The 23147-nt window shown below is 45.4% G+C and overlaps 1 long non-coding RNA gene and 1 other non-coding gene across 2 annotated transcripts; one reads left to right on the forward strand and one right to left on the reverse strand.

The window, feature by feature from the left end:
* Positions 1-400: 400 nt before the first annotated feature.
* LOC140460704 (uncharacterized) lies at positions 401-10779 on the reverse strand. The gene is made up of 2 exons (XR_011954297.1): positions 10539-10779; positions 401-1841 (listed from the first exon to the last, which is right to left on the reverse strand). It is a non-coding gene; the product is annotated as an uncharacterized lncRNA (long non-coding RNA).
* A 6618-nt stretch (positions 10780-17397) lies between these two features.
* trnap-ugg (transfer RNA proline (anticodon UGG)) lies at positions 17398-17487 on the forward strand. Its single transcript is given in 2 exon segments — positions 17398-17433; positions 17452-17487. It is a non-coding gene; the product is annotated as a tRNA-Pro (tRNA).
* Positions 17488-23147: the final 5660 nt, after the last annotated feature.

Here is a 23147-nt window from a genome sequence, read left to right on the forward strand (position 1 = left end):
GCTATACAATCGGTGTATTATTCCCCGGCTAACAGCTACCCGATGAAGGAGCAGCACTCTGAAAGCTAGTGCTTCCAAATAAACCTGTTGGATTATAACCTGGTGTTGTGTGATTTTTAACTTTATCTACCCCAGTCCAACACCGGCACCTCCACACCGTTTCCAGTGAACCCAGCCCACATCTCCCACTGCTGCCAGTAAACTATACAATGCTGATGAAACGGTGCAGTACCTGCACTTCTGAAAAATTTACAACTTCTAACGATACTAGCTACTCATTCACTGCTCCATCTGATACATGACATTGGAAACTTAGTGCAGGAGGCTGAAATGAAATGAGTAGCTTTAAAACAAAAACATCTTGGAGCACAAAGCCTTCAATGAGAGTCTGAGCCCGGCGATAAGTTCAGGTAACCTTTATTGTGACCCAACGTTGTTACAGCTTCAGACCCCCCCCAGCAAAAAGGTGTAGAAAAAGTCGCTGCTTTTTAAACAGCTTAAGGTCAAGGCGTGCACCCCCACCCCACACCACCTCACCTTCTTTACTATGGTCACCACCGAGTTGTCAGTTTGTAATTGGATCCTTGGTACAGCCTTAACTGTAGGAAGTATTGCCCCACTCAGCAATTTCAACCCATACCCTGTAAACAAGTAAGTCTTTTCCCACTCAATAACCGGTGGCAGTGGTGGGCAATGAAGAGTCAACCATGCTGTTGTGGGTCTGGAGTTATGAGTAGGGTAAAGGATGCAGCTGGGACGACCGAGTGAATCCTTCCCCACATTAGCAGTTTCTTTCCCTAAAAAGGGATGTGAGTGAATCAGATGGGTGATGTCCCCCAAACATTCATTTCTTCATTAGGTTCTGAACTCCAGATTTCTGACCGAAAGCCAATTCCACCATCTGCCATGGCAGGATTCAAACCTGGGATTCCCCGGAACTGGGTTGATAGTCCAGTCAATAAGGCAATTGGCTATCCCTTCTTTAATCCCCCTGCGATGGCACATGAACTCGCTGGTGCCTCCGCAGATGAGAAGCGCGGGTAAAGCCCTTCTCACTGCCTCTCCCCAGTGTGCACCTGCCGGTAGGCCAGCAGGATTGAGGAATTGCTGAAGGCCTTCCCACACTCATTGCAGAAGAACAGCCTCTCTCCAGTGTGCCCCTGCCTGTGGGCCAGCAGGGTGGAGGCCTGGGTAAAGCCCTTCCCACACTCGGGGCAGCTGAAGGGCCTCTCCCGTGTGGACCCGCTGGTGCCTCACCAGGTCGGAGGAATTGCTGAAGGCCTTTCCGCACTTGGGGCAGATGAATGGCCTCTCCCCAGTATGACTGCACTGATGAGTCTCCAGGATAGAAGGGACACGGAAGCCTTTTCCGCAGTCGCCACACTTCCACGGTTTCTGCACGGGGCGGGATCCATTGGGTTTCTCCATGGCCGAAGCTTCAGCTGCACACAAACACATGTACAGCCCCTCCCTGCCGTGAATTCCTCTTTCTAGGCTGTATAACTGCTTCAGGTTCCACAATCAGTCCGCTGCAACAGTAGGGTCTCTCATCCAGTCCCATTGATGCTGAAGACGTGCTCCAACAGGAACCAAAAGGCTTTGCTCCTTCTCAGAGAATCACAGTCAAAAATTGTTGCAGTCCTGATGGATTGAGTGACTGTCGGACATTGACGTCGAAGTGAGGACTGCAGAAGCTGGAGAGTCAGAGTTGAACAGTGCGGCGCTGGAAAATTACAACAGGTCCGGCAGCATCCGAGGAGCAGGAAAGTTGATGTTTCAGGCATCAGGCATCAGCCCTTCATCTGTTGATTTTGAAACTTCCGTCTTCAGATCATCAAATGCTTTGTAAAAAGAGATGACAAAAGTCATGATTGTCAGTGCAAGGTAGAAATTCAGAACAAGCAATTCTACTTTCTGCAGAACATTCTTTTCTTTTGTTATTCCACGCTGAATATGGAAAGCACCATCCCACTCTCTCTCCCCCTCTGTTCTCACACCGCTCTAACTAATTCTCCTGAAGGTGTTGATTCAGGATCTTACAGGGGCAGAACAGCAAAAACTTCAAGACTGACATCTCTCTGAATTTTGGATAACTCCCCTGCTGAGAGTGAGCAGGTCTGATTTTGGGAAGCTCCAAAAATAGTGTCAGTTCAGGGTGAACCTGCAATGCAAGTTCTTGAGGAACAACCAGACATGAAGTGGTTAACATCCCTGGAAAGGAGAGAGCAAAATAAGACATCAAAGGCATTAAAACCGACACCAGAGAGAAACTGAACATACAGATGTGGCAAGCCAGAGTCAGAGATAGACAGCATGGAAACAGTCCAACTCGTCGATACCAACCAAATATTCTAAATTAATCTAGACCCATTTGCCAGCATTTGGCCCACAACCCTCTAAACCCTTCCATTTTATATTTTCATCCAGATGCCTTTCAAATGTCATAATTGTACACCCATTTCCTCTGGCAGCTCATTCCTTACACGCGCCAGTCTCTTAATGACAGAGTGAATTTAGCACAGTGAATCCATCTTACCCATAGTGCCCAGGGGTGTGTAGGTTAAGTTAGCACAGCCAATCCACCCTAACCTGCACATCCCTTGACAATATGGGTAACAGAACACTGCAAATCCACCTAAACCCATCCAAAACAGAACACTATGGGTCATTGAACATGGCGAATCCACCCCAACATGGACAAAGTTACATATACCACAATACCAGGTTACAGTCCAAGTTTATTTCAAAGCACTGGCTTTCGGAGTGCTGCAACTTATTCAGTTGGTTGTGGAGTACATGATCATAAGACACAGAATTTATGGAAAAACATTACAGTGTCCTGCCACTGAAATGATATACTGAACGAACCTGGATTGTTAAGTCTTTCATCTTTTAGAATGGGTTGCAGGTATCAATAATATGCAAGTCCCAGAACCTCCTGTCAGGCTCCTTCTCGAGATAACGTAAGGTTTTATAAGAAAAGGTGACATCTCAGCTCAGATAATGCATGAAAGGAGTGAGGTCAGAGTCTGTCTGTATCCCAATCTTGAGTCAGACCACTTCGATTTGCAAAGTGGAATTTACAAAATATTACATGTATTGGCTGCCTGCATTGACTGCCAGCACATTGTGCATTTAGGGTTATACAGTCATAGATGGACAGCATGGAAACAGACCCTTTAGTCCAACTCATCCATGACGGCCAGATATCCCAACCCAATCAAGTCCCACCTGCCAGCAACTTGCCCATATCCCTCCAAATTCTTCCTATTCATATGCCCATCCAGACTAGCCTCCACCACTTCCTCTGGCGGCTCATTCCATACACATACCACCCTCTGAGTGAAGAAGTTGCCTCTTTAGGTCCCTTTCACACTAAACCTATACCCTCTAGTTCTGGACTCCCCCACCCCAGGGGAAAGACTTTGTCCATTTATCCTATCCAAGCCCCTCATGATTTTATAAATCTCTGTAAGATCACCCCTTAGCCTCTGACGCTCCAGGGAAAACAGCCCTAGCCTATTTAACCTCTCCCTATAGCTCAAATCTTCCAATCCTAGCAACATCCTTGTACATATTTTCTGAACCCTTTCAAGTTTCACAACATCTTTCCGACAGGAAGGAGACCAGAACTGCATGTAATATTCCAACAGTGGCCTAACCAATGTCCTGTGCATCCGCAACATGACCTCCCAATTCCTGTACTCAATACTCTGACTATTAAAGGAAAGCAGACCAAATGCCTTCTTCACTATCCAATCACTATCCTTTTCTTCACTACCTGCGACTCCACTTTCAAGGAGCTATGAAACTGCACTCCAAGACCTCTTTGTTCAGCAATACTTTCTAGGACCTTACCATTAAGTGTATAACTACTGCTAAGATTTGCTTTCCTAAAATGCAGCTCCTCACATTTATCTGAATTGAACTCCATCTGCCACTTCTCAGCCCATTGGCCCATCTGATCAAGATCTCGTTCTAATCTGAGGTAACCTTCTTCGCTGTCCACTACACCTCCAATTTTAGTGTCATCAGCAAACGTATAGCTATACCTCTTATGCTCACATCCAAATCATTTATATAAAATGATGAAAAGTAGTGGAACCAGCACAGATCCTTGTGGCACTCCACTGGTCACAGGCCTCCTGTCTGTAAAACAACCCTCCACCACCACCTTCTACCTTTGCGCCAGTTCTGTATCCAAATGGCAAGTTCTCCCTGTATTCCATGAGATCTAACCTTGCTCACCAGTCTCCCATGGGGAACCTTTACTGGATTAGTGGTGCTGGAAGAGCACAGCTGTTCAGACAGCATCCAACAAGCAGCGAAATCGACGTTTCGGGCAAAAGCCCTTCATCAGGAATAAAGGCAGTGAGCCTGAAGCATGGAGAGATAAGCTAGAGGAGGGTGGGGGTGGGGAGAGAGTAGCATAGAGTACAATGGGTGAGTGGGGGAGGAGATGAAGGTGATAGGTCAAGGAGGAGAGGGTGGAGTGGATAGGTGGAAAAGAAGATAGGCAGGTCGGACAAGTCAAGGAGACAGTAACTGAGCTGGAAGTTTGAAACTAGGATGAGGTGGGGGAAGGGGAAATGAGGAAGCTGTTGAAGTCCACATTGATGCCCTGGGGTTGAAGTGTTCCGAGGCGGAAGATGAGGCGTTCTTCCTCCAGGCGTCTGGTGGTGAGGGAGCAGCGGTGAAGGAGGCCCAGGACCTCCATGTTCTTGGCAGAGTGGGAGGGGGAGTTGAAATGTTGGGCCACGGGGCGGTTTGGTTGATTGGTGCGGGTGTCTCGGAGATGTTCCCTAAAGCGCTCTGCTAGGAGGCGCCCAGTCTCCCCAATGTAGAGGAGACCACATCGGGAGCAACGGATACAATAAATGATATTGGTGGATGTGCAGGTGAAACTTTGATGGATGTGGAAGGCTCCTTTAGGGCCTTGGATAGAGGTGAAGGAGGAGGTGTGGGCACAGGTTTTACAGTTCCTGCGGTGGCAAGGGAAAGTGCCAGAATGGGAGGGTGGGTCGTAGTGGGGTGTGGACCTGACCAGGTAGTCACGGAGGGAACGGTCTTTGCGGAAGGCGGAAAGGGGTGGGGAGGGAAATATATCCCTGGTGGTGGGGTCTTTTTGGAGGTGGCGGAAATGTCGGTGGATGATTTGGTTGATGCGAAGGTTTGTAGGGTGGAAGGTGAGCACCAGGGGCGTTCTGTCCTTGTTACGGTTGGAGGGGTGGGGTCTGAGGGCGGAGGTGCGGGATGTGGACGAGATACGTTGGAGGGCATCTTTAACCACATGGGAAGGGAAATTGCGGTCTCTAAAGAAGGAGGCCATCTGGTGTGTCCTATGGTGGAACTGGTCCTCCTGGGAGCAGATACGGCGGAGGCGGAGAAATTGGCAATACGGGATGGCATTTTTGCAAGAGATAGGGTGGGAAGAGGTGTAATCCAGGTAGCTATGGGAGTCAGTGGGTTTGTAAAAAATGTCAGTGTCAAGTCAGTCGTCACTAATGGAGATGGAGAGGTCCAGGAAGGGGAGCGAGGTGTCAGAGATAGTCCAGGTAAATTTAAGGTCAGGGTGGAATGTGTTGGTGAAGTTGATGAATTGCTCAACCGATGGGGAACCTTGTCGAACACCTTACTGAAGTCCATATAGATCACATCTATTCTCTGCCCTCATCAGTTCCCTTCGTTAGTTCTTCAAAAAAACTCATTCAAGTTTGTGAGACATGATTTCCCAAACGTAAAGCCATGTTGACTATCCCTAATCAGTCCTTGCCTTTCCAATATATGTACATCTTGTCCCTCAGTTTGATTCCCTCCAACAACACCAACGTCTGGCTCACTGGTCTATAGTTCCGTGGCTTGTCTTTACCACCTTTCTTTAACAGTGGCACAACATTAATCAACCCCCAGTCTTCCGACACCTCACCTGTGACTATCAATGATACAAATATCTCAGCAAGAGGCCCAACAATCACTTCTTTAGATTCCCACAGAGTTCTAGGGTACACTTGATCAGGTCCTGGGGACTTATCCACTTTTATTCATTTCAAGACATCCAGCACTTGCTCCTCTGTAATATGGACATTTTTCAAGATGTCACCATCTATTTCCCTACATTCTATGTCTTCCATGTCCTTTTCCACAGTAAATGCTGATGCAAAATACCCGTTTAGTATCTCCCCCATCTCCAGCGGACCCACACAAAGGCCACCTTGCTGATCTTTGAGGGGCCCTATTCTCTCCCTACTTATTCTTTTGTCTTTAATGTATTTGTAAAAACCCTTTGGATTCTCCTTAACTCTAGTTGCCAAAGCTATCTCATGTCCCCTGTTTTCCACTCCTGATTTCTCTCTTAAGTATACTCCTACTGCCTTTATACTGTAAGGCTTCATTCGATCTATCCTGTCTATACCTGACATATGCTTCCTTCATTTTCTTAACCAAACCCACAATTTCTCCAGTCATCCAGCATTCCCTATACCTACCAGCCTTTCCTTTCACCCTAAGAAGAATATACTTTCTCTGGACTCTAGTTATCACAGTCCTGAAGGCTTCCCATTTTCCAGCGACCCTTTACCTGCAAACATTTGCGCACAATCAGCTTTTGAAACTTCTTGCCTAATACCGTCACATTTGTCCTTCCTCCAATTTAGAATTTTTGTGCAAACTAGAATGTATCTGCAAATGTAATGCTGCAAATTCAAATTCATCCCCATGGAGAGTGTGGTTCTATGTGTGTAATAGAGAAACCCTGTTTCCATGCTGTATATCTATATGTCTATTTGGTAACAGATGCTTTATTTCTGTTGGTGCAAGTATGGTTGTAAATCATAGCTGGATATTAATAGTTCGATGTAAGGGAGAGAGAATTCCTCAGGTAGAGCACTCTCAGAGTCCTGGGAGACCCCTACTTCAGATTTACTTGGACTAGTTGACAGTCTAGGAGATTATGGATTGGGTCTCGATTGACTAAATGTTTTACTTTTCCCGAACGCGTAAAAGGGGGTGTTAAAGCTTCAGCAGAAATCCAGCAGAGCTGAGAACAGACCAACATCTTACTCTGTGGGAACAGGGAGATCAACAGAGGACAGAGAAATCCGGACCTGAAATCCAAGCTGACACCAGACTACCCTGTGATCAGTGCTTTGATGAGCAGTACCAACCCTCTACCTTTACTGAGCTTCCCATTTGACTACCCCCTCGATATTCAGGATCCAGTCCTTGCCATCCTGAAGCCATGTCCCTCTAAAGGAGTCTCCGATCATAATTATTCTCTTCAATGTGTTCAGTCAATTCATTTCACTTCTGTTACAATGCAGCTCACATTCAGTTTTTAGTTTCAGTTTCTGTGATCTTCTGAATCCAGTTTTGATTGCTGGTATATTTACTCTCCTTGTCCCTTTCTATCATTCTCTGAGGTTCATTTCCACATCACGACATTGCTCACCAGCCTTGATTTGGATTGGCCAGGCTAAATTGCCCATCGTGTCCAGGGATGTGCAGGATAGTTGGCTTAGCCATGGGAAATGCAGGGTTCTAGGTTCATAGTAATAGAAGCAGGAGTCAGTCATTTGGCCCGTCCTGCCTGCTCTGCCATTCATTAAGATTATGGCTGATCTATCCATCATCTCAGCTCCTCCTGCCTGCAGTGTCCCAACTATCCTTAATTCCCCAATTATGCAGAAACCCATCTAATTGTATCTTGAATATACTTAACGAAGCTGCCTTCTCTGCTTCCTTGGGCAGAGACTGCCATAGTTTCACTATTCCCAGGAAAAGCAGTTCCTCCTCATCTCTGTCCTAAATCTACTTCCCCTAATCTTGGGGCCTCGTCTCACCTACCAGCAGAAATGACTGGATAGGTTAGGGTTTCATCCCCACAGTGCAATGAATTCCCACTTTCCACCAAATCCCAGATGTACTCATTCACTCAGTTGTTGTCTCACAAATGAAAGATTTCATTGTAACTTCTTCTGCTCTGAGTAAGGACAAAACATTTTTGAAAGCTGCTCTGAAAGTCCAGTCTTCACAACAACACTTTTACTTTCACTGAAGATGATTAACGTCATAGAGCATAGAAACAGACCCTTTGGCCCAACTCATCCGTGCCAACTATATTTCACAAACTAATCTAGTCCCATTTGCCAGCGTTTGACTCATCCCTCTAAACCCTTCCTATTCAAGTACCCATCCAGTGGCTTTTAAATGTTGTCATTGTACCAGCCTCCCCACTTCCTCTGGCAGTTCGTTCCATACACGTTCCACCCTCTGTCTGAAAATACGTTGCCCCTCAGGTCCCTTTCCCTACTCACCTTAAACTTCTGCTCCTTTAGTTCTGGACTCCCCTACCATGGAGAAAAGACCTTGGGTATTCAGCCTATCCATGCCCCTTATAAACTTCTTTAAAGGTTACCACTCAGCCTCTGATGCTCCAAAGAAAATATCTCCCTGGCCTATTCTGCCTCTTCCTGCAGCTCAAACCCTCCAAATCTGGCAACAGCCTTCTAAATATTTTCTGACCCCCCCCTCAAAGTTTCATAACATCTTCCCTACATGACAGAGACCAGAATTGAATGCAGTATTCCAAAAGTGGCCTAACCAATGTCCTGTACAGCCGCAAACTGATCTCCCAGTTCCTATCCTGAATACTCTGACCAATAAAGTAAAGCATACCAAACACCTTGTTCACTATACTGTCTATGTAAGACTCAACCTTCAAGGAACTATGAACCTCCACTCCAAGGTCTCTTTGTTCTGCGACAAGCCCCTTAACTGTGTCAGTCCTGCCTGGATTGCTGGACCAAAATGCAACACCTCACATTTCTCTGAATTAAACCCCATCTGCCACTCCTTGACCCATCCGATCAATTCTAATTTATGCTAAACTCTCTTTCCTCTCTTATTCCCTAGAAGCTGAAAATCTCTGTCCCACATACTCTCCCTCTATTCTCTCATTGCTGAACCTAATCCCTGCTGTACCTCATCCGGAAGGGTCTGTTTCATGCTGATTAACAGGCCCACACTCAGGGGATCTCATGGAAACATACAGAATAATGACTGGCCTGGACAGAGTAGACTTTCAGAGGATGTTTCCATTGGTAGGAGAGACTAGGACCTGAGGGCACAGCCTTCGAGGAAAGGGAGGGCATTTTAGAATGCAGATAAGGAGATACTTCTTCAGTGAAAGAGTAGTGAATCTATGGAATTCATTCCTGCAGAAGGTTGTAGAGGCCAGGTCACTGAGGATATTTAAGACTGAGGTAGATAGGTTCCTGAGTATCACGGGGATGGAGAGTTCCAGGTAGAGCGCGGAAGAATGGGGTTGAGAAACCTATCAACCACAATTGAATGGTATGAACAGACCTGATGGGCTGAATGGACTAATTTCTGCTCCTATGTCTTATGTCTTGCTGTCGTGGCCACAGTGAGAGAATTGGGAGCAGGAGTTGGCTATTTGGTCTTTCGAGCCTGCACAAGCATTGAACAGATCATAACTGAATATGGATCTACTTACATCTAAGTGAATAGGCTGGAACTTTTTCACTGGAACAAAGGAGGTTGAGAGGTGACCTTATTGAGGTTTATAAAATCACGAGGGGCATAGATGAGGTCAATATCAGCTGTTGTTTCAAGAATAGGGAGCAATCTTTTTAAGGTGAGAAGAGAAAAATTTTAAAAAGACACAAGGAGCACATTTTTCGTTTAAGAGAGTTGAGTGTGTGTCAAATGAATGTCCAGAGGAAGTAATGAACGCAGGTACACTTAGAACATTTTTTAAAAATTTGAATAAGTGCACGAATAGAAAAGTTTCAGAAGGATATCAGCCAAACATTGGCAGGTGGGACTAGTTTAGTTTGTGAATATAGTCAGCATGGACTAGTTGGATTGAAGGGTCTGTTTCTGTGCTGTATGACTCTGTAACTGTTCTTTCCTGGTCTTAAAACTATTTTCTTGCCTTCCCCCAAAACCATCCATTTCTTTGTTCATCGAAGTCAAATGAACTCAGCCTTGAATACATTCAATGACCGGCCTAACTGCTGAAAGACATCCATACTTCTGAACTCAATTCCTCTTGCTAATATATCACTTGCTTTGCTCATTGCTTGCTGCACCTGTCTGACAACTGGCAGTAACTGGTTTCGAAGGACGCTAAGGCCCCTTTGTCCATCCACACATCGTTCCTGATGAAGAGCTTGTGCCCGAAACGTCGACTCTCCTCCTCAGTTGCTGCCTTACCTGCTGTGATTTGCCAGCGCCACACTTTTCAACTCTGATCTCCAGCATCTCACTTTCGCCACATCTCAACTTATCACTCCATAAACGATGCACTCCTTTCTGCTTTTTTTTTGACATACATCAAAGGCTATACCTTCCATTGTGGCACTGCGTTTGCAAAGTGAGACACAGGCCTGGATCAACTTTTCCAGAGTCTGTCCCCTCCCTCGATTCACTCTTTCCTTTCAGTTGCTACAAATCAATAATTGAACCCCAGATTGAAAAGAAAGTGGAAAACGTGGTGACAAAAACATTATACTCACAAATTTTAGACAGAGGAAGGAATTTATAGTCTGGGGTGAGGTTTAATCTTCATTCAGTGACAAAAGAGCAGCATCAGCGGCTTCAGAGCTCACGATCCAACTTCCGCATTTCGACAACGGCCGACTCTGATTGGCAGGAGGACCAGACTCCTTCGGATCCTCCAAGGTTCTCCATTGGTCCATGGAAAGGAGCTCATGCGCCTTTTTCGCGGACACCCGGGAGTATGCGCAGTGCTTTGCTGACACCGGCAGGCATGCGCAGTGCTTACTGACACCGCGGAGCATGCTCAGTATGCTCTGTCACGATGCTGGTGTTACTGATAAATTTTAAAGTTAAAAATCACAAAACTCCTGGTTATAGTCTAACAGACTTATTTGGAAGCACGGGTTTTTGGAGCGCTGCTCCTTTATCAGGTGGTTGTGGAGAATAACATGGTCACACAGAATTTATGATCTTCTGATCTTACACTCCACAACCGCCTGATGAAGGAGCAGTGCTCCGAAAGCTAAGTGTTTCTAAACAAGCCGGTTGGACTGTAACCTGGTGTTGTGTGATTTTTAACTTTGTACACCCCAGTCCAACACGGGCACCTGCAGATCATGACAAATTTTAAGTGTCCAAATGCGAATACGAGAGAAAAATGCCAACGCCATTTTTTTTTTGCCGAAATATTTTTTTTCCCCTGTGCCTCGAAGTTTTATTCCTTTTGCATTTTGTCTGGCTTCTCAACGTTCCTGCCTTTACCTCAGGGTAGAGGTATTCCAAAACTAGAGGGAATAGGTTTAGGGTGAGGAGGAAAGATTTGAAGAGATTCAAAAGACTCTGCATAGAACATTCACCCCATACAGGGCGAAAGTGACGACTGCAGATGCTGGAGATGAGGGTCGAGAGTGTGTGCTGGAAAAGCACAGCAGGTCAGGCAGCGTGCGAGGAGCAGGAGAATCGACGTTTCCGGCAAAACCCTTCATCAGAAAATAGCTATTTGAAATTGCAGAGCTGTAGCATAATCGAGTGTGTCTGGATGGGATGCTGTTGGGAAAGTTGGTGTGAATGACCTGTCGGGATGATATGATTCCACTGCCTAAGCCACGCGTATATTGAGAAATGATTGCCACAAGTCTGCTTGGGAGGAGTGGGTTCGTTCGTGGGACACTGATACCAGTTCTGGGAAGGTAGGATTGTGCAAACTCTCTTCACACTCTACCCCCCCCCCCCCCCCAACCCCCGTCCATTTTCTCCTCGCCCACTGCCCCATGCCCATTCCCTCTCCTCACATTGCACTCCCATTCTCTCCCCATAACCCTCTGAACCCCAGTCCTTCTCTATCACCCAACCTCTGTCCCCCTCTCCATTTCTCTCCGTTCTCCACCCCCACCAGCGCCCCACCCCGTCCTTTCTGGTGCCTCAGCCCTCTTTGATCGCTGTATCAAGCCCTTTTAAGGAGAGAGAGAGACTGGGTGGTGACGATTCTTCCTGGGAAACAGGGTGCGCGAGAAATGACTGATTTTTAAAATTGAGAATAGCTAAAATCATATATTCAGAAACGTTGTTAAAGTCTGGAAGAATGTTCTTTTAAAAAAAACAAGCTTTAGAAATATTTCTGAAGCTTGCATTGATAGATGCACAGTTAGGCCACAAACAAGGACAGGCTGTAAGAGTGAATAAAAGACAAGTCCCACCTCGCCCATGAGGAGAATGTGAGAACTGCAGTTGCTGGAGATCAGAGTCGAGAGTGTGGTGTTGAAAAAGCACAGCAGGTAAGGCAGTATCCTAGGAGCAGGAGAATCAATGTTTCAGACATAAGCCCTTCACCTTGCCCTCTCCAGTGTGTGTTGGGAAACTGCTTAACTACTTAATCATTTCTAGTGGCCGAGCAGAGGCTGTTAACAAGTTTGGAACACAGAGAATGACCTCAGCTGAGACCTTGGATTCATGTCTCACTACAGGAGACCGAGCTACACAATACACACACAAACTCAATCTCTCTCTATCTCTCTCTCTCTCTCACTCACACTCACACACACACACACTCAAGTACTCACACGGTCGTGCAGACCCTCTCTGATAGACAGGCTCTCACTCAGACACACATTGATACACCCTTCACACTCACATCCATGCACACACCTTCTCACACAATTATACTCCATCACACGCACACTTTACCCAGCATGCACACGCACACACACAGACGCTCTGTCTCATGAATGCACTCACACATAGAAGTCTTTGGAGTGAATTGCATCTGCAGTATTATATGTTTGGAAATAGAACCAGTCTTACTCAAGACTGGGATACAGACAGACTCTAACCTCTCAGCTCTCATGCCTTATCTGAACTCAGGTGTCACCTCCCTTGATAAAATATTAAGTTACCTGGAGAATGTTACTAAAAAGAAGTTCTGGGATTTACAGATTAATGAACCAAAATCTGCAACCCATTTTAAAAGATGAAAGACTTAACAGGTTTCTTCAATATATCATTTATGTTGCATGACATATAATCTTTTGCTACATATTCTGTGTCTTACCATCCCACTCAACAGCTACCTGATGAAGGAACAGCGCTCCAAAACCTAGTGTTTCCAAATAAACCTGTTGGACTATACCCTGGTGTTTGTGTCATTTTAAAACTTTGTTTCCAGTGAATACAGCCCACACCTCCCACTGTTGCCAGTGAACTTTGCAATGCCAATGAAACAATAAACCTGCAGTCCTGAAAAATTTACGATTTCGAACAATACTAGCTACTCATTCACTGCTCATTCTGAGACACAACATTGGAAACTCGGTGCTGGTGGCTGAAAGAATTAAGAAGCTGTAGGATCTCCCAGCTTTCAATGAGAGTTTAAGCCTGACGGTAAGTTCAGGTAACCATTACTGCGACCCAAATTTGTTACAGCTTCAGATTTCCACATCACAAGGCGTACAAAAAGTAGCTTTTCTTAAAAAAAAAGCACCTCAAGCTCAAAGTGCCACACACACCCCCACTCCTCCCACCACACTTTCTTTATTATTGGTCAGTTGAGTTGTCCCTTTGTAACTGGATCCTTCGTACAGCCGGGTAAAGCATGCAGCTGGGATGACTGAGTGAATCCTTTCCCGCAACGACAGTTTCCATCACTGAAAAGGATATGGGTGAATCAGGTGGGTTTTTGCCCTCCGATAACGGTTTCATCCTTAGATTCTGAAGTCCAGATTACTGACCGAATCCCAATTCTGCCATCTGCCGCGACGGGATTCGAACCTGAGAGTCCCCAGAGCTGGGTTGTTAGCGGCGCTCGGCCATCGCTCCTTCCATCCCCCTGCAATGGCACGTGAACGCGCTGGTGCCTCCGCAGGTGGGAGGAGCAGGTGAAGCCCTTCCGGCACTGACAGAAGGTGGACGGCCTCTCTCTGGTGTGGACCCACTGGTGGGTCAGCAGTGCAGCTGACTGAGTGAACCCTATTCCGTACATGGGGCACGTGAATGGCTTCTCTCACTTGTGGACCCACCCGTGCGTCTCCAGATGGCTGATCCGACTTAAGCCCTTCCTGCACACCGAGCAGGTGAATGGCCTCACACCGCTGTGAATACGTCTGTGCGTTTCCAACACGGATGGGGAAGGGAATCCTTTCCCTCAGTCCCCACATTTCCACAGTTTCCCCATTGGGGGAGCTTTCCTTGTGTTGGTCTGGGTTTGAAATTACAATCAGAACGGGGACATAGTCTTTCCCACCGTAAGGGGTGAGACTTTGATTCCCCCAAGCTGAGTAAATGGTGTGAAGCACTTTTCACAGTCAGCGCACTAAATCTCCCTCACTCTGTGTCTCAGTATTCTTCCTGCCGCACCAGTGTCCAAAATCTCTCAAGCAAACAAAAGCAACCATGTATTCTCGATTGGAATGGCTGCTGATGTTCAAGTATCAATGAATCAAGTGGCTCAGTCAGAAGTTGATGGATCATTTGTTTTCAGATTTCTTTCGGCACGTCTTCCTGCAAAAAAAATCACAAAATAAGTGATCATTGGCAGTACACTTAAACGAACACAACATAGGTGGCATTTCCTGTAGTTTGCCAGATGCCTGCTGATCACATAATCCCCAGCACACAGAAACCTGAAATCCCTCATGCAGCCAGATAGGCTCAGGTGTGTTTAGAGGAAAACTTCATTCAAATCTAATCTAATCTTAAACTAAATACGTGTACATATATATATATATATATATATATATATATATATCAATATGACAATCCTTGCAATGCGGCTCAGTTCCATGAGAAACTACACTTTTAATTGTGAACATGAGGAAAAAAGCAATCATTTTCCAGGGTGCAAACTGCATACGCGCCAAACTGAGGGAATACACAAGGAAAATACCTAAAAGGGAGAAAGAAAGTATTTGAGCACCTTTGCAGAATCTGCTCCCTCTCTGGATTCACTCCAGTTGCGACAAGTAAACCTCCCTGGGGGTCAGGCAGCCCTGCATCAGGAAGCACTGGGATGGTCAACTACGACCAGTTTACATGGAGAACACATCTCCACATTAAACAGCCTCGAGGCAAACTTCCCTTCCTTCCACTTAAAGTTCAAGACCCCTCAAAGCGAAATTCCCCAGGTAAGTTTGGAAGAATTTCTTCCAGGTGTTCAATAATCATTTCTATGAGCACTTTGTTAAAGTTTGAATATTGCGAGTTTTGAAAATTAGTGATTCTGAGCGAAATCACAGTTCGAAAAACAGAATGTGGGAATTTAGACAAAGTTTATTTTTGCACATCGACGATATGTCTGCACAACAACATATGACACGACAGCAGTGAAGATCTTCTGACCTCATTCTCAAACGTGCCTGCCACCCGCCAGATGAAAAGCTGAATACTTCTCTGGAAAAACTGCCGAGCAATGCAGGAGAATGGCACAATGTGTGCGTGTTGGGACGGTAACCCAAAAGAGAGACCATTCTCTCCTGTTCATTCAACGTCGTCTTTAGCAGCTTTCCCGTATAACGGCGCTCTGTTCTGCACCTTGCATTCTCATCCGCTCCCCACAAAAGCTTCGACATAAATATTTCACAATGATATACTGGCCCAATGTGTACAGTTGAGCTGACAACCTCTGAGTGGTCTCCTGTTCTCTGTATCCTATGTTGAGGAGGGCAATGCTTGTCACTGGCCACTCGGGTGCAAGAGAAAAGCTTCGAAACAGTGGAGGGAGCCCGGTTCCTGGGGACGGGACAAACAGCAGCAGGGAGACAGAATGAGAAGCAGCTGTTTTGGAATCTCTTTGTCACGAGCAATTCTGAGAGCAATGTCAAATGTATTTCACACTAAGCAATCCTCAGCTAGCTCAAGAGGTGTGCGGTGGATGAGGAATGAACCGCTCTTTGGCTTGTTGGTCTAGGGGCATAATTTTCCCAGAGAGTCTTTAACTGTACAGACTTGTGCGCGGTCTGGGATTCAAATCCCAGACGAGGCTGCGTCTCTTAACTTGATTTGTGCAAAAATGCCCGATTACTTTTCTCAAAAAGCACCTTCGTGAAACGAGGTTGTGCTGCCTGGAGTACGAATGGGGCAGTGAAATGGTTGGCGATCGCGTTGAACAGGTTGACGTGAGTGGTGCGGTGTTTGAGGAATGTCAGCAATAAAGGTAGATTGCAAAATTGGGCCAGCTCTCCTCGGAGAACCGAAGTTTTCCAAGTCAGTAGGGGCCTAGAAACAGGAAATAATGCTGTGAAAATGCTCCCATGCCTGAAAGGATCTATCGTGATTCGGCAGAGCTTTAAAGTCACGAAGACGAGCGAATGCAGTAGACGAGGTTGCGGAAAATGTGCAGGTAAAGTGCTGCTTCACCTGAAAGGTATGTTCGAGCCTGGAAGGATATTCAGGAGGGAGCAGGTAAATTGTGCTTCTGAGTGAAATCACGGTTCGTAAAAACAGAATGTGGCAATTTAGACAGAGTTAGTATTTGTTCGTCGGCGATATGTCTGCCGGTGCGTGATGGGAGCATAACCCAGAAGGGATACCATCTTCCCTCTTTACTCAATGTCGAGTTTAGCAGCTTTCCCGTATAACGGCGCACTGTTGTGCACCTCGCCTTCTCATCTGCTTCCCAAAAAACTTCGACGTAAATATTTCACATTGATCCACAGGCCCAGTATGCAGAGTTGAGATGACACACTCGTGGAGGTCTGCGGGGTCTTCTCCTGTTCTCTGTGCCCTATGTTGAGGAGGGCAATACTTGTCACTGGTCACTCCGGTGTCAGAGAAAAGTTGAGAAAGAAAACGGTTTAATTTTCTGCCAGCAGAGAGGGCCCGGTTCCTGGGGACGGGCAAACGGCAGCAGAGAGACAGAATGAGAAGCAGCTGTTCATACAGTCATAGAGATGTACAGCATGGAAACAGACCCTTCGGTCCAACCCGTCCATGCCGACCAGATATCCCACCCCAATCTAGTCCCACCTGCCAGCACCCGGCCCATATACCTCCAAACCCTTCCTATTCATATATCCATCCAAACGCCTCTTAAATGTTGCAATTGTACCAGTCTCCGCCACTTTCTCTGGCAGCTCATTCCATACACGCACCACCCCCTGCGTGAAAAAGTTGACCCTTAGGTCTCTTTTACATCTTTCCCCTCTCACTCTAAACCCTAAAGCCCTCTAGTTCTTGACTCCCCGACCTCAGGGAAAAGACTTTGCCTATTTATCCTATCCATGCCCCTCATAATTTTGTAAACCTCCATAAAGTCACCCTTCAACCTCCGACGTTCCAGAGAAAACAGCCCCAGCCTAGTCAATGTCAACTGGACTTTACTCTGAGCAAGACTCAGCTGGTTCAAGAGGTAGGGCGGGGGCAGTGACACCGGCGCGCCAACCGTGTGGCTCGTTGGTCTAGGGGTATGATTCTCGCTTTGGGTCTTCGCCGACGCAGGCATGCGAGAGATCCCGGGTTCAAATCCCGGACGAGCCCGAGTTTCATGACTCGCGCGAAAGTGCTTGTTTAATTTTCTCAAAAAGCACCTTCGTAAAACGAGGTTGGGCTCCCTGGAGGACCAATGGGACAGAAAGCAGCGAAGTGAAATGATTGGAGATAGCGTTGAAAAAGTTGACGTGAGTGGTGCAGTGTTTGAGGGATGTCAGCGATGAGGGTCGATTGGAAATTTGGGACAGCTCTCTTCGGAGTACAGAAGTTTGAAATCTGGCCCGATTGAGGCTTTTCAAGTCATGCGAAATCGAGACAGAGAAAGTAATGTAGTCAAAATGTTCCCACGCCTGAAAGGATCGGCACCACCCCCTACATGAAAAAGTTGCCCCTTAGGTCTCTTTATAAATAGGCAAAGTCTTTTCCCTGGGGTCGGGGAGTCAAGAACTAGAGGGCTTTATGGTTTAGGGTGAGAGGGGAAAGATATAAAAGATATGCACCTTCAGGGTACAATCGACTGAACACCCAGATCTCTAACTACCTCTCGCGAGAACCAAGAATTCTCAGTTCAATTGAGAGGGGGAAATTGGATGTGAGTCATCTCTTTATTAGAGAATGCATCATTTAAAAAAAACTGAGAAGGGCATTCCTGACAGAAGATTCAACAGAAGGCGACACAGAGTGTTCCAACAGACACGTAACCTGGCTGTAATCTGAGCGACTAAATTCCATTTTTTGTTAGGAGAGGGAATCATATTTATTGGATCAGCATTTCACGAGAATCTTGTTTTATTCCGGAACAGTCAGTAGTTAGAAGGGATTTATTCGGTTTTTTAATAGTTTAGCTCATCTGTTCACCGTTACTGTTGGATAAATAAATGGATTTTTGTTGAGTGTCAGGGATTTATTTTTAAACATTAGAGCAGGTTACACCACTTTTCACATTAATTTTACAGATTATAGGGCGATGCTCTTCTCTTTGGGTGTTTCGGTTTGAGATCTCTGGTGGGGTGGGAGTTGGTGTCAGCTTTCCCTTTCTAACTGTATTGACGTGATGTCATACTGAATGCAGTGGAGTCAATATTAATCCCAGCCTCTTGCTCTGGTTGTGGGTGAATCACCTTAATTTGGTCACTGACTCAGAAACAACACACAGAACCAATTGCTGAAACAATGATTCACACTTCATTGCACATAGCAACGAAAACTAAAAACCCTCAAGTAAGCAAGTTCAGTCTCACCGCTGCCACCCTGCCCCCACCCCAGCTATCACCTGATTGCTGGCAGACCTTAACCGAGTTTCCATCGACAGTGCCCATCTCTGGAAGGGTCAAGGGGTTTGACGCAATATTGTTCTTCCAATACTGCTGCTGCATCGTTCTGGAGCGAGAACGTAGAACAATACAGCACAGTTCAGACCCTTCAGCCCTCGATGTTGTACCAGCCTTTTATCCAACTTGAAGATGAGATTAGCCTGCACACCCCTCAATTTACTGCCGTCCATGTGCTTGTTCAGTAATCGCTTAAATGTCCTTAAATGTATCTGACTCTCATTCCAACCCTGGAAGTGCATTCCATGCACTCACCATTCAGAGTAAAAAACCTACCTCTGACATCTCCCCTAAATCTTCTTCCAATTACCTTAAAATTATGCCCTGTCATTTCTGACCTGGGGAAAGAGTCTCCAGGTATTCATTCTATCTATGCCTCTCAACATATAGTACACCTCTATAAAGTCACCTCTCATCGTTCTTCGCTCCAATGAGAAAGGCCCTAGCTCCCCCAACCTAAGAAATCCCCTCCATTCCAGGCAGCATCGAGGTAAATCTCCTCTGTACCCTCTCTCAGCTTACACAGCTTCCTGTTGTGGGTCTGTTCGCCGAGCTGGGAATTTGTGTTGCAGACATTTCGTCCCCTGTCTAGGTGACATCCTCAGTGCTTGGCAGCCTCCTGTGAAGCGCTTCTGTAATGTTTCCTCTGGCATTTTCCCTACACCTCTTTCCTAAAATTAGGTGACAAAAAGTGAACATAATATTCAAAGTGTGATCTAACCAGTACTCCATACAGCTGCAGCATAATCTTGCAGCTCTTAAGCTCAAACTCACTGCTAATGAAAGCCAACACGCTGTACACCTTCGTAACAACCTTATCAACCTGGGTGGCAACTTTGAGCGATCTATGGACTTGGACTCCAAGATCCCTCTGTTCCACCACAGGGTCAAGAATCCTGCCTTTAATCCCATAGTTTGAACAAACAGAGGAGTTTGGTGAAATGAGAATCATTAGATAAATGCTATTGAGCAAACTGATGGTGCTATAGGCTGGCAAATCTCTGGGTACAGGTGGACTTCATCATAGAATTTTAAAAGGTGGCTAATGAGTTCATATTTGAATTAATGTTAATTTTCCAAGATTTATTAGATTCAGGCAAGTTTTCCTCAGACTGGGGAGTAACATATTTAATATTTCTGTTCTCGAAGGGAAAGATGTGGTCCCTTGAGTCTATGGCAATTAAACATTTGTTTTTGAATCAATTAAGGAGATTATAACCACCATGTCAAAAAGCTTGTGGTAATTGAAAAGAATCAGCATGCTAATATGAAAACGAAATGTTGTTTCACCAATTTATTCATAGAATTCAGAGTGTGGAAAGAGACCATTTGGCCGATCAAGTCCTGCACCAACCCTCAAGTGCATCCCACCCAGATCCAGACTGCCACCCTACTCCCGTAACCCTGCATTTAGCATGGCTAACTCACCTAGCTTGTACATCCAAGGACATTACGCAATCCAGCATGGCTAATCCACCCAACCTACACATCTTTGGACTGTGGAGTCCCCAGTGGAAACTCACAAAGACATCGACAGAACATGCAAACTCCAGATAGTCGACTCAAGGCTGAAATCAAATAGGTGTCTCTGGCCGTGAGAGGGAGCCACTGTGCCACCATGCTGTCCTCAAGGAATTCTTTGAAAGAATATGTAAATTGAAGACTGTGAATACACTGAACTTGAATATCCTAAAGGTGTTTGACATGTTTTCACAAAAAGCATATTCCACAGAGGAGCTCATGGTGTAAAGTATAGTTATAGAACATCAACTGACTGGCAGAAAACAGAATATGCAAAAATGGTTCTTTTGTCAAATTGGTTGTATATGACAATGTATGGTGGGGTTCCAACAGGCATCTCTGCTGGCTCCTCAACTTTCTACAATTATATAGATGACTTACAGGAGGGGATCAAAGGTATGTGGTTACATTTGCAGGCAACACAAAGATAGATGGAGAAGTACATTGTGGGGATGACATATCAATGATGCAGATTGATAGATTGGTTAAATAAATAAGCAAAACTCTTGCAAGTGGTGTACAATATGGTAAAATGCAATTTGTTACCTACTTGGAGAACAACTGCATAATTCTGAGATGCAGAGGGATCTGGGGGCCTTGCAAATAAGTCACAAGTTAGAATGCAAGCACAGCAAGTGATTAGAAAGGCCAATGACATAAATGTAAGGCGATTATGCCTCAGTTACAGAGCAATGGTGGGACTACATCTTGAACACGGTGCTCAGTTTTGATATCCTTATCTAAGGAAGAATGAGAATGCATTAAAGGCAATTCACAGAAGGTAAACTAGATTGACACCCACAATGAACAGACTGTCTCATGGAAAATCATTAGACAGGCAGGTCTGACTTTCAACCAGAGTTTGGAATAGCAAGGGGTGATTTGATTGAAGTTTCTATGAGCCTGAATGGTCTTCAAAAGATGAATGTTGAAGGATGTTTACTTACTGTTGTGAACGAACAATTCGATCACCCATTTATAGAGTCTTAGAGATGTACAACATAGAAACAGACCCTTTGGTCCAACCAGTCCATGCTGACCAGATATCCCAACCCAATCTAGTCCCACCTGCCAGTACCCGGCCCATATCCTTCCAAACCCTTCCTATTCATAGACCCATCCAAATTCCTCTTAAATGTTGCAATTGTGCCAGCCTCCACCACTTCCTCTGGCAGCACATTCCATACACATACCAACCTGTGTGTGAAAGTTACCCTTAAGGTCTCTTTTAGTTCTTTCCCCTCTCACACTAAACCTATGCCCTCTCGTTCTGAACTCTCCGACCCCAGGGAAAAGACTTTGCCTATTTATCCTATCCATGCCCTCATAATTTTGTAAACCTCTATAAGGTCATTCCTTCGCCTCCGATGCTCCAGCAGCTCAAATCCTCCAACCCCTGGCAACATGCTTGTAAATAGTTTCTGAACCCTTTCAAGTTTCACAACATCTTTCCAACAGGAAGGAGACCAGAATTGCACGCAATATTCCAACAGTGGGCTAACCAATGTCCAATACAGCCGCAACATGTCCTCTCAACTCATGTACTCAATACTCTGACCAATAAAGGAAAGCATACCAAATGCCTTCTTCACTATCCCATCTACCTGCAACTCCACTTTCAAGGAGCCATGAACCTGCACTCCAAGGTCTCTTTGTTCAGCAATACTCCCAAGGACCTTACCAATAAGTGCATAAGTCCTGCTAAGATTGGCTTTCCCAAAATGCAGCACCTCGCATTTATCGGAATTAAACTCCATCTGCCACTTCTCAGCCCATTGGCCCATCTGGTCAAGATCCTGTTGTAATCTGAGGTTAACTCTCTGAGGTCCACTACCCCTCCAATTTTGGTGTCATCTGCAAACTTACTAACTGTACCTCTTCTGCTCGCATCAAAATCATTTTGGTAGATGACAAAAAGTAGAGGACACAGCACCGATCCTTGTGGCATTCCACTGGTCACAGTCTCCAGTCTGGAACACAACCCTCCACCACCACCCTCTGTCTTCTACCGTTGAGCCGGTTCTGTATCCAAGTGGCTAGTTCTCCCTGTATTCCGTGAGATCTAACCTTGCTAATCAATCTCCCATGGGGAACCTTGTCAAACGCCTTACTGAAGTCCATATAGATCACATCTACTGCTCTGCCCTCATCAATCCTCTTTGTTACTTCTTCAAAAAACGCAATCATTTGTGACAAAGGAGGGAAATTTTTTGGAAGGTTGTGCAGCTTTGGAATACTTTGCGACAGAAGATAGTGAAGCCAGGACCATTGAATATTTCCAAGGCAGAAGTAGATTAATTCCTTTGCCTAAGAAGAATCTAAGGATATGGGGATGGATGCGAATGTGCAATGTATAACACAAAGTAATCAGCCATCATCTTCTTGGAATGGAGCAGCTTAATGAGCCGAATGGCTTACTTCAGCTCCTAATTTGGACATTCATATATTCTGCTAGCTATAATGACCTGAGTTTGACTAGCATATATTTCCAATAAGCCCATGTTGATTCTGCTCAGTCCTATCATTAATTTTTAACTGTCCTGTTGTTGTACCTTTTATTATAGATTCCCTGTGCTCTCTTCCTTCTTTCTAAAACAGTGGGTTGACATGTGCCACTTTCCAATTACCACTTTCCAGTGAACTAGCGTTAACCACCAAGCCCAGGGAATTTAGCTACTTTAAATCCTATTCATTTCTCTGATGCATTTTTGTTTCATACATATTAATATCCTTCAGTTCTTCATTTATACTAGCCCCGACATTCGCCATAATTTCTGGGAGCTATTAGTATTTTCCGCTGAATGACATTTCCATCACTGAACCTCTTACCAGCAACATCCTGTGATTTAAACCTGT

This window comes from Chiloscyllium punctatum, chromosome 36, assembly GCF_047496795.1.
Source record: "Chiloscyllium punctatum isolate Juve2018m chromosome 36, sChiPun1.3, whole genome shotgun sequence".
Taxonomy (NCBI): Eukaryota; Metazoa; Chordata; class Chondrichthyes; order Orectolobiformes; family Hemiscylliidae; genus Chiloscyllium; species Chiloscyllium punctatum.